Below are 10,261 nucleotides of genomic sequence, written 5' to 3'. Positions count from 1 at the left end.
ATACTGTAAGTAAAACAAAAAATCCCTGTACTCTCCAAACCTGCCTCTGCTAAGTAGATAGTGTCATATACAGCAGTTGCAGATCCTGAGGATTTTTGTTTGGTTAAAAAGTCACATCTGCTACTCCACTGCTCACTTTCGTATTGCCTCTTCTATTGTGTTTACAAGAATCACATTTTGATTTCATGAACAAGGTACAGTGATGTACTCTGCATTTTCACTCTGTGTGAGCCTATATATGAATTTCTTTGCAGGGTATTTTGTTACAGAATTTGGTTGTTGTATATCATAATACTCGAGTTGCATATTTGAGCATTAATAACTACTGATGTTATGTGATCCTATCTCACCTACATTCAGTACTGATGGGCTCGGAGCCGATCCTCGCCTCCGACTCGGCACGCTATACTATAGAGCGAAGCCTCTTATTGGCTGAGCTATTCTTTATCCCAGGATGCACCACCACTAATCCCCCAGATCTCGTTTGCCGCTTACAAGCTAGGACGTGGTCTCAAACTTGGCTGAGCTAAGTGCTGTTTTTTTCTAAAGTTTTCCTGTCAGGAAATTCTCTTTTCTTACCCAAAAAGCTGTTTTAACAGCTATTGTTGTTGTACGAGTGTTTTTGGAACCCTCCTTCAAGGAGGCCTCATCTTCCTCATCCTCTCCAACAAAGAAAAAGAAAGCGTCGGCTCCGACCAGCCCGTCTGAACCGACTACTAAGAAATCCAGGCAGGCTTCTCCATCGGCTCCACGGACTTCGAAGCCGAGGGCGGAACGGTCTGCCTCGATGCCCCCAGTCTCGACTTTTCTGGTTTCGGAGCCGATGACTGGGGCTTAGAGAGGCGGGTCACCTTCATCGGCTCCACTGATTTTGGAGCCGATGAGGGTTGCCGGCTCAGACTCTTCCCCTTCGGCGCCGAAGCCCTCCTCGGCGCCGAGGGAAATTGTTTTGGGATCTCCCTCGGCACCGATAGTGAGTCCATTCGGAGCCGGTCCCCCAGTCCTTTGGAGCCGATGGAGAAGTCTGTTCGGACCCAATCGGTTTCATCTAGATCTTCCAAGATGTCTGATTCGGACATCAACAGGATGCTCCTAAGACTTTTTCAGTCTCCTGTGTTCCAAAAATTAGTTTCGGTTCCAGCCCATTCGGCTTCGGAGCCGATGGCCCACCCTGTAGTTATGGTTCCTCCTCCAACAGCCTTGGCACCGTTGGAGCTGGTGCTGGTGGAGCCGATGGAGGTTTTCGGGTCGGCCCCGACCCTTACTCCAACCCTGGTTCTCGAGTCAGAGTTCGGTACGCGGACCTCCTCTGTCGGCCCCGGGGGGGAAGCTTCGGGACTGATATTTTTGGTCCCAAGCCTTCCTCTCGGTGCGTCGGCTGCGGGGGTACCGTCTACTGTTGTGGCCACGGGGGTTGGACCTTCCCAGGATTCTGGTGGTCCAGCCTTCAGGGCCATGAGGAGTGTGTTAGCCAAATCTTCTTTGGCTACCTCCACGGTCTCACCAGCACCTTCCCTGCATACGGAGACTGGGTCTTTGGCAGTCCCCCTGTCCTTAGACAGCAGAGCCCCGGGGCCTGAGGTCACCCCCACTGGGGGTTCCCCCCCTCCTGGAGGTCCCTCTGAAGCTTCTTCAGAGAAACCCCCAAGGAAAAGATCGTGCAAGAGGAAGCACGTTGACTCCCCCGATGAGTCTCTCACGTCAGACACTGATCTTGATGATGCAGAGGGGTCCCCTAAGTCGTCCTCAGATGATGTCTCCTTTGCAGACATCCTGGAAGCCCTCAAACAAAGAGGTGGCTGGCATTCCAAACCCCCTTCTGCTGACGAGTCGGTGTTCCTTAAGGCCTTCGGGGCTCAGCCCTCCGCCTCCTGGGTGTCTCCGCCCTTCGACGAGCTCCTAGATTTGATCTGTCGAAGGGCGTGGGAACATCCAGACTCTGTGGAACCGGTGCCTGTTCGCCCTAATAAGTTCCTATCAGCACCCCCAGAGAAGGAGTTTTTGACAAAAGGTGTGGCTGTAGATGCCTTGGTGGTGGCATCTGCTACCCAACAAGATGTAGCAGAGGCTTCGACGTCCGTCCATCCTCCTAATAAGGAGTCTAGGAGTATGGATCGGTACGGGAAGCGCACCCTCAGTTCAGCGGCCTTTACCTTAAGGTCCCTGAACTATTTAACGCATTTCACCAGGTTTCAGATGGATCTGATCAAGGAGCTTTCAGATACCCTCTTGAGTAACCTACCTGAGCAGCTGGCCCAGACGGTTGGCTCTCAGTTGGCTACGCTGTCATCCATATCAAACTCGTCCATGAGGCTCATTTCATATGCAGCCGAGGGGGCGAGTAGAGCGGCGGGTACAGGTATTGCTCTACGGAGGCAAGCCTGGCTCCGCCTGTGTCATTTTGCGGAAGCCTTCAAGTCTTCTTTTGCCGACGCTCCCTTTGATGGGTCCTCTTTGTTTGGACCCAAGGTGAAGGACACATTGACCCGCTGCGAGCAAGAAGGTAAGACTTTGACTGCCGTAGGGCACGATTTTCCACTCCCTTTCGGCCTTATCCCAAGGCTAAAAGAGGAGGGAAAATGTGGTTCCGTAGATCCCAGAAGTCTTATCCCTCACAGCAGGACGATTCCCCTTCTAGAGGCAGAGGAGGGGGAAATTTTTCTGGAAGACGCCGTCCCAGAGGTGGCAGAGGCCCCCGCAACACTGGAGACCGCGAGTCCTTTCGTGGCTCTTCAGCCTTTCACAATCCTTGAGGGATTGCCTGACTGTGCAGCTCCGGAGCCAGTCGGGGGTCGTTTTTCGGGGCACCTAAAAGCCTGGGAAGGTATCACTCAGGACCGATGGGTGCTTCGAATTATCGCCGGAGGTTACTCCATCCCTTTTTCTCACTCCCCACCTCCATCCAAGAAAATCCCGGACCCGCCACCCAGTCAACGGGAAATTGCAGCCTTAGAAGTCTCAAAGCTGCTTCAAAAAGGAGTCATCCAACCGGTCCCCGCAGACCAGATCGGGTTAGGGACTTACTCAAGATTCTTTTTGGTGCCAAAAAAGACCGGGAACTTGAGGCCCATTTTGGATCTCAGCATTCTAAATCGTTCAGTCAGAAAGTCCAAGTTCTGAATGGTCACCTTGCAATCCATTCTCCCACTGCTGGAAAAAGGTGTTTGGATGTGCTCCATAGATCTCAAGGACGCTTATTACCACATCATGGTAGATCAGGCATCCAGGAGACATTTGCGCTTCAGCCTAGGAGACGGTCATTTTCAGTTCCGCGCGCTGCCCTTTGGTCTCACCACAGCCCCCAGGGTGTTCACCAAATGTTTGGCGGTCGTGACTGCTCACCTGAGGAGTCTAGGATTCCAGGTGTTTCCGTATCTGGACGACTGGCTCCTAACTGCCACCTCCAGGCGTCTACTATTGCAGAATCTACAAGCCACAATATCACTGGGCACTTCCCTTGGAATCACCTTCAATTGGCCAAAGTCTGTGTTGCTGCCATCTCAACGCATAAGATTCATCGGAGTAGAGATAGACTCAAACAGAATGTGGGTCTATCTTCCTACAGAAAGGATACAAACCATACAGGCTCAAGTTCGAGCCTTGCTTCCCAGATCCAAAGCTCCAGCCAGAATGGTCCTGCAGCTATTGGGATCCATGTCTGCCACTGTTCTTCTAGTCCCCCTAGCAATGTTGCATATGAGAATTCTCCAGTGGCTTCTTTCGACACAGTGGTCCTTTCAGGATCTCCCTCCCAGTCACCTCATACGGATCACGGAAACCTGCAAACGGGACCTTCGCTGGTGGCTGGTGCCCTCCAATCTGGATCAGGGTCGACCCTTCGTTCCACCTCCTCCTATGGCCACGTTGACTACAGACGCCTCCCAGATGGGGTGGGGGGTGGGGGGCATTTCCTGGGCAGGTCAGTCCAAGGCAAATGGCATTCAGAAGAGAGTCTTCTTCGTATCAAAAGTTTGGAAATGAGGGCGGTGCTTCTATTTCTACAAGCCCTCCACGATTACCTCCCTCAGGGCATGATTGCCGTTCACTCCGACAACATGTCAGTGGTCTGGTACCTGAACAAGCAGGGAGGAACCAGATCCTACCCTCTTTGCAGAGAGGCCATGAGAGTATGGGAATGGGCAGTGGCGACCAAACGTTTTCTGATAGCAACTCCTATCCCTGGCAAATCCAATGTGATAGCCGACAGACTGAGCAGAACTATCCTCTCTCCTCACGAGTGGTCTCTGAACAATACAGTGGCAACTCAGATTTTCAGCAAATGGGGAATTCCTTGTTGCGACCTCTTCGCAACTCCGCTGAACGCGAAGTGCAAAAAGTTCTTCTCCCTCACGCCAGCTCCAGGGGAGAGTCCTATGGACGCACTAGCCCATCCTTGGCCCACTGGCTTGCTATACGCCTTCCCCCCAGTTCCCCTCCTTCCCAGAGTCATCCAAAAGGCGTCTCACTTGGGGAGCAAAATGATCCTAGTTGCTCCTTACTGGCCTCGTCAGGTATGGTTCCCCTATCTTCGGAAATATGCACTGGACGGTCCATGGTTCCTGGACCAGATCCCAGACCTATTGATTCATCAGTCGGGACTACTCCACCAGTCTCTTCACACTTGGCTCCTCCTCTTCCGACTATAGTCAGGAATCATACCTTAGACCCGGAAGTCATACATATTTTATCTTCGGCCCACAAGTCTGCCACCAAGAAATTGTATACCAGCAAATGGAAGAGATTTGCTATTTGGGCTCAACTCCGGGGTCTGGATCCCATCACTATTCCTGTATCGGAAGTCCTAAAATTTCTAACTTCCCTATTCAGTCAAGGTTCTTCAGTCTCTACCATCAAGGTCCAATTGGCAGCTATTTCCAATTTTCATGAATCTATAAACCCACCTTTAATGAGCAACAGATTGTGTAAGACCTTCATGAAAGGTGCTGCGCTTTTACGACCTCCAATTTCTCATCCTGCTCCTCCATGGGATCTCGATGTGGTGTTACGTGCCTTAACTTCCTCCCCCCTTCGAGCCGGCAGCAACATGTGATTTGAAATTTCTATCTTGGAAAACTGCTTTTCTGGTTGCAATTACTTCTGCCAGAAGGGTTTCAGAGCTTCAAGCTCTATCTGTAAAACCACCGTACCTGGTTTTTCACACAGATAGAGTATCTCTCAGGCCTAATCCATCCTTTGTCCCTAAAGTTTGTACCAGTTTTTGCCTACAGCAGTCATTAGAACTTCCAGTTTTCTTTCCAAAGTACTCTAACAAAGCGGAATACATATTCCACATATTGGATGTCCACAGGCAATTGCATTTTTATTTAGACAGGACCAAACAAACAAGGAAAACAGATCAATTGTTTGTGTCCTTTTCGGATAATAAATTGAGCAAAGCCGTCACAAAGGTCACTATTGCCAAATGGATCAGGGACTGTATTAGTCAAGCTTATTCCTCTTCTAATAAAGAGCTTATGACCTCTATCAAAGCTCATTCTACAAGGGCTATGGCTACTTCAATAGCATTCCATTCTAAGCTTGCCATTAGTGACATTTGTGCTGCGGCTACATGGTCTTCCCCGCACACTTTCATTTCCCACTACAAATTGGATGTGGCATCTCGGGGGCGAGCTTCATTTGGTTCCACAGTGCTCAGGAGTGTTTTCCAGTGAGCCACCCAGGATTTAGGTGCTAGGGACGCTGTCCCATCAGTACTGAATGTAGGCGAGATAGGATCACATAACATCTTTTAGTTATGTACTCACCATAACTTTAGATGTTTGGGATCCATCTCGCCTACATTCCCAATAACCCACCCTCCATCCCCCTGCCTTGGAGATCAGAAGAGATCGGACGGTCCGAATTCTATTGTTTCATCTTGAAACATCTGGCAATGTTATATAAACAAGTTATGTGTGTGTGCATAAATGCGGACAAACAAGATCTGGGGGATTAGTGGTGGTGCATCCTGGGATAAAGAATAGCTCAGCCAATAAGAGGCTTCGCTCTATAGCATAGCGTGCCGAGTCGGAGCCGAGGATCGGCTCCGAGCCCGTCAGTACTGAATGTAGGCGAGATGGATCCGAAACATCTAAAGTTATGGTGAGTACATAACTAAAAGTTTCATGTATTTGGAGTCATCACATCCACAGTATAGCAAAGCCATGTGCAGTTCCATCTACGTTTGTATAGAATTTATGCATGGTATCGAATTTCTACAGCAATAAATGAAGCTGCAGAAGTAAACTTTCATTTTTTATACGTAAAGTGATTCACAGTCGTCCTATAATTATGGTTACTAGTGGGAGGTAAGCACACAACCATTGTAGTGTTCTCACAACAAAATAAATGTGCATTTTGTATCATTGCTGGAACACACATTTGTGCATCCTGCATTGATCACAAATCTTTGAGTCACGTACCTAATGAAGTGTGCATTAGTAAATGTAAGCAAAAGCATATTTATTTTATATTTAAAAAAGTGGACTACAAGGTGGTGACCTTTGAAAGTTCACTTACCACATTAATGCCAAGATAAAAATTGTGATTTCACTAATATGAGTAAGTATAAAAGACTACAGTTAAAGAGCATGTTTAAAGGTAGAAAAACAGTAGTGCAGCTACGGCAGAACGAGAGGGGCAACTCCCCTGGTTGCAAAGTGTTAGGGGTGTGACCAACTGATCCCATTCTTCTTAGGTTCATAGGTAGGTACTAGGCTATCTGCTCGAGGGCATTTATAAGCCTAGCCAGTGTGTGTCATCTTTCGCCACCCCATTGATTAATTAACAGCCTCTGTCAAGAAGAGCCAATGAAGTGATATAGGTTCATAGGTAGGTACTAGGCTATCTGCCCGAGGGCATTTTATAAGCCTTGTTAAAAGCCTGTGTTGCATTTACAGTCAAACCTGAGAGCTGTAGTGCACCATTTGTGGTCTAAACTGTTGTTGCAAGCAGTTTGCTATAGTTAAAAGTTTTTTTTTGTTTTAACCCAAACCTGAGCACTATAGCACTCCATGCAGGTAGGGTATAAACTGTAGCAACTGTTTGCTGCAGTTTAAAAGGAAGCAAATTTATTTTTTTAACTAAAGCATAAGCACTGTAGAGCATTTTGCAGGCGCGGTATAAATTGTAGCAAGTTTGCTACAGTTTGAAAGTAGTTATGTTGAAGGTGAAGGTTTGGGGGCAGGGCACAGAAACAGGACCTGAATGGCTGGAGTAGGAGGGAGAAGGTGGCCATGTGTGCAGATGGCCATCTGGTTGGTGTGCCCATAGCCGGCCTTAGGCATATAAGGTCAACTAGGTGGCCGCCTATAGTGCCGCTTTAGTAGGGGCACTTTTCCAGTATTTATTTGGTGTAGGTAGACCAGGATGGGGGCACTGGGTGGTGTGGTGGGGGGTGCCGTGGTGCCCTTTTGCCTAGGGCACGAGTTGATCTAAGGCCGCTCCTGGGTGTGCCAGTAAAAGGAACGTCCATATTTTTTTGGGGGTGGGGTGGGGGTGCACAGATCTAAATATAATAAGCTGATTTTTTATAGTGTAGCAATCGGCTTATTACAGCAATTGTTTTTTTGCTCTTCACTTGAAGGGCAGAAGGGGTGGAGCACTGGTTCACAGTTACCTGCCCAAGGTGCTGCTTCAACCAGCTATGCTTCTGTGCAAACCAAACTTGTTTTTGCACAGAAAGGTGCACATATGCATCTTTATGCATGTGAACACTTTTTTAGGTAAAAGCTATAGTTTGTTTTACACCTTTTTGGAAAAAAAAGCTGTAAAAGCCATCCTAAACATGGCAGTCTTCTTATGGCATTAACATGAATTTTATGGTTATTTTTTTCCCAAACTATTAATTTAACAGGTTGGCAATTACATTACTGAGTCACAATTTCTTACACATACTAATCCAACATAATTACAACTGTTCCCAAAGTGATGTAAACTCCTTCTGTCCTCTCATGGATATTACTGCCATAAATGCATTTGGGTCCCCTTAGACTTCTGTGTTCGTAAGCAGTTTTTTAAAACATTTTTTTCCTGAAAATGTTTTGAAACCAACTTTAGTTTTGATGCAAAAATATGTTTACATACATAAGGATGCATACATTTTATTTGTGCCAAAACAAAAGTTTGTTGTGAGCATTTATACTTCATTTGGATTCTTGATGGCAGATACTGTCACACAGGTTTATTGATTTAATGCTGCATTGCCCTATTGTAGGTCTGATGTCAAAAGGTTGGAGAAGGAGATAGTTTCCCAGTCACCAGGCTTCTTTAGGCAAGGCTTAGTCTGCAAGTAAAGACTCTAAATGAAGTGTACACAAATAGGCTATAAGCCCTGTCCCTCTACTCAGTCTCCTACAGACTTCTCAGAGGTGACCTCTGTCTGGCATACAAAGCAATCTCAGACCCCGCCCTGATGGGATTGCTGCATATCCGCAACTCAAGCTCCACTCGTAACTCGCATGTGTGACCTCAACCTGGTCTGTGACATCAGTAGGACTTGTTGGCGTTACAGATGTGTCTCAGAGACTCCACCTTTTACAGAATAGACTCCCCCGCCACGTAAAGCAGAGTACCTTGTTAAACCTTTTTAAGCGCAACCTGGATAACTGGATGGGGAAAAGAAAATACACCCCTGGAATTCCACCTGTGTTCCTGACATGTCAGTGGCATAGGGTGCTGACCTGTTGGAACATAGGCTAAATTCTTGGCTAGGCTTGTAAGGAACCTCAGGGCCAATAGCCTAGTAACTTCCTATGAAGCTTTCATGATTATTATTACATTTCAACATAGTAACCCCATTTCTTAGTGAACTGTTGGCCTCAGTGGCATGAAGTTATAGTGATGTCAGTCTGGGTCATGGCTTCTGCATATTAGTGGGTAAGATTAAAAATGTGTTTCCTGTCATTGTGCCCTTTGAATTTTGAATGCAGAGCTGTTGCCATGCTAAGTAGTGGATAAACAGATACCTTAGCACACATTGTGGTTTGGCAATGGCATTTGTTTTAAATTAAGATGGCTGCTGGAGGATTTCGGATTCCATGAGCTGCAAGCTGCATATGTTATGTTACCCCCACCCCCTTTTGATTTGCCATCCTTAATCTTGGCTTACACTTAGCCTTAGCTGTACCTAAGTGTGTGTATGTTCTTAATTGGGCGCAAGCTTTTCTGAACTGGACCATACTCTTTGTAAGAAGGCATTGTTGTTTATTCGTTGGAATTTAGTACATTTCACTAATCTGGTATGTACCATGAAGGTGTTCAGTATGTACAAATACTGGATTGACACTGTTTAGGTAAGTTTCACCACTTGGCTGGCTTTCCAGTGCTTCCATCCCTACGTTTGTTTCCTTTACCAGTATGTATTTATTTTTTTTATTTATTGCTTGTTGACATGGTTAGTCCCACTAGTTTGTTGACCTTTTTTCAGCATTGAACCAGGGTGGTATTTATACAGCTAGGGTAAAATTAGTCAGGGCAGCCAGGAACTTCTCCCACTTTTTGACAGATACTGTGGAATCTTTTACATCTACTTGAGCTACCACCAAGTCAAGCAGATGGGAACCAGTGTTTAACACCTTGTCTGAATATCCAGGTAGCCTCCCATTTTCTGTCCCTTACCTTTCTTCGGCTGCTTGTATTGATTACAAACTGAACAGAATCAGATTTGCTGACTTATAAACATACTTGTAGCCAGATTAGTGGCACAGTAAGAGAGAGAAAGCTCTGACTCTGACTCAAGTTTGAATACCAGCCTGGGTGCAGGAGAAGCTGGCAGCAAAATGTGGGCATGGCTGCCAGTGCTATCTCACCCATCTTGTGGGGGAGGGACCAGTCCACAGCAATGCCGATGTCCTGTGGGGAAAGTGGATGTGCAACATGCAGGTTTATAGATCAAGCTGAACACTGATTATTAACTAAGCCACAGGAATGTGGTAGCTCCATATGCTTGTTTGTGGAAGCATACAGATATCTAGCTTCATTATGCTTTGTAACTGGTGCATGCAAGACACCAGAGGGAGGGGGTTAGGTAATTAAAAATGTATTAACCTATCACCATTGTTCATTCATTCCCAGCCTGGACAGTAATATGAGGTTACCAAAAGCTATTCCCTGTAGGAGGAGAAGACCCTTGCCATGGAATTATGTGAAGTCCAGGTAGTGAAAAAAATTCAATGGGACAGTAGTGTAGCTTGAGGGGTCCAGAAAATGAATGCATATTTACAAAAGATAAGTAAATGTTTCCTATCTTCCTTTTGAGAAG

The 10,261-nt window shown here is 46.7% G+C and overlaps 1 protein-coding gene across 1 annotated transcript in view; it reads left to right on the top strand.

Annotated features, from left to right (window-relative positions):
• The window catches only part of GLT8D1 (glycosyltransferase 8 domain containing 1), a gene marked incomplete in the record, with an annotated part of 740,524 nt that overhangs the window by 218,864 nt on the left and 511,399 nt on the right, over positions 1 to 10,261 (top strand).

Source organism: Protopterus annectens, chromosome 7.part1 (genome assembly GCF_019279795.1).
Source record: "Protopterus annectens isolate FY-2018-M chromosome 7.part1, PAN1.0, whole genome shotgun sequence".
Taxonomy (NCBI): domain Eukaryota; kingdom Metazoa; phylum Chordata; order Ceratodontiformes; family Protopteridae; genus Protopterus; species Protopterus annectens.
Note: the sequence above shows the minus strand (reverse complement) of the source record. Positions and strands in the feature narration are given on the sequence as shown.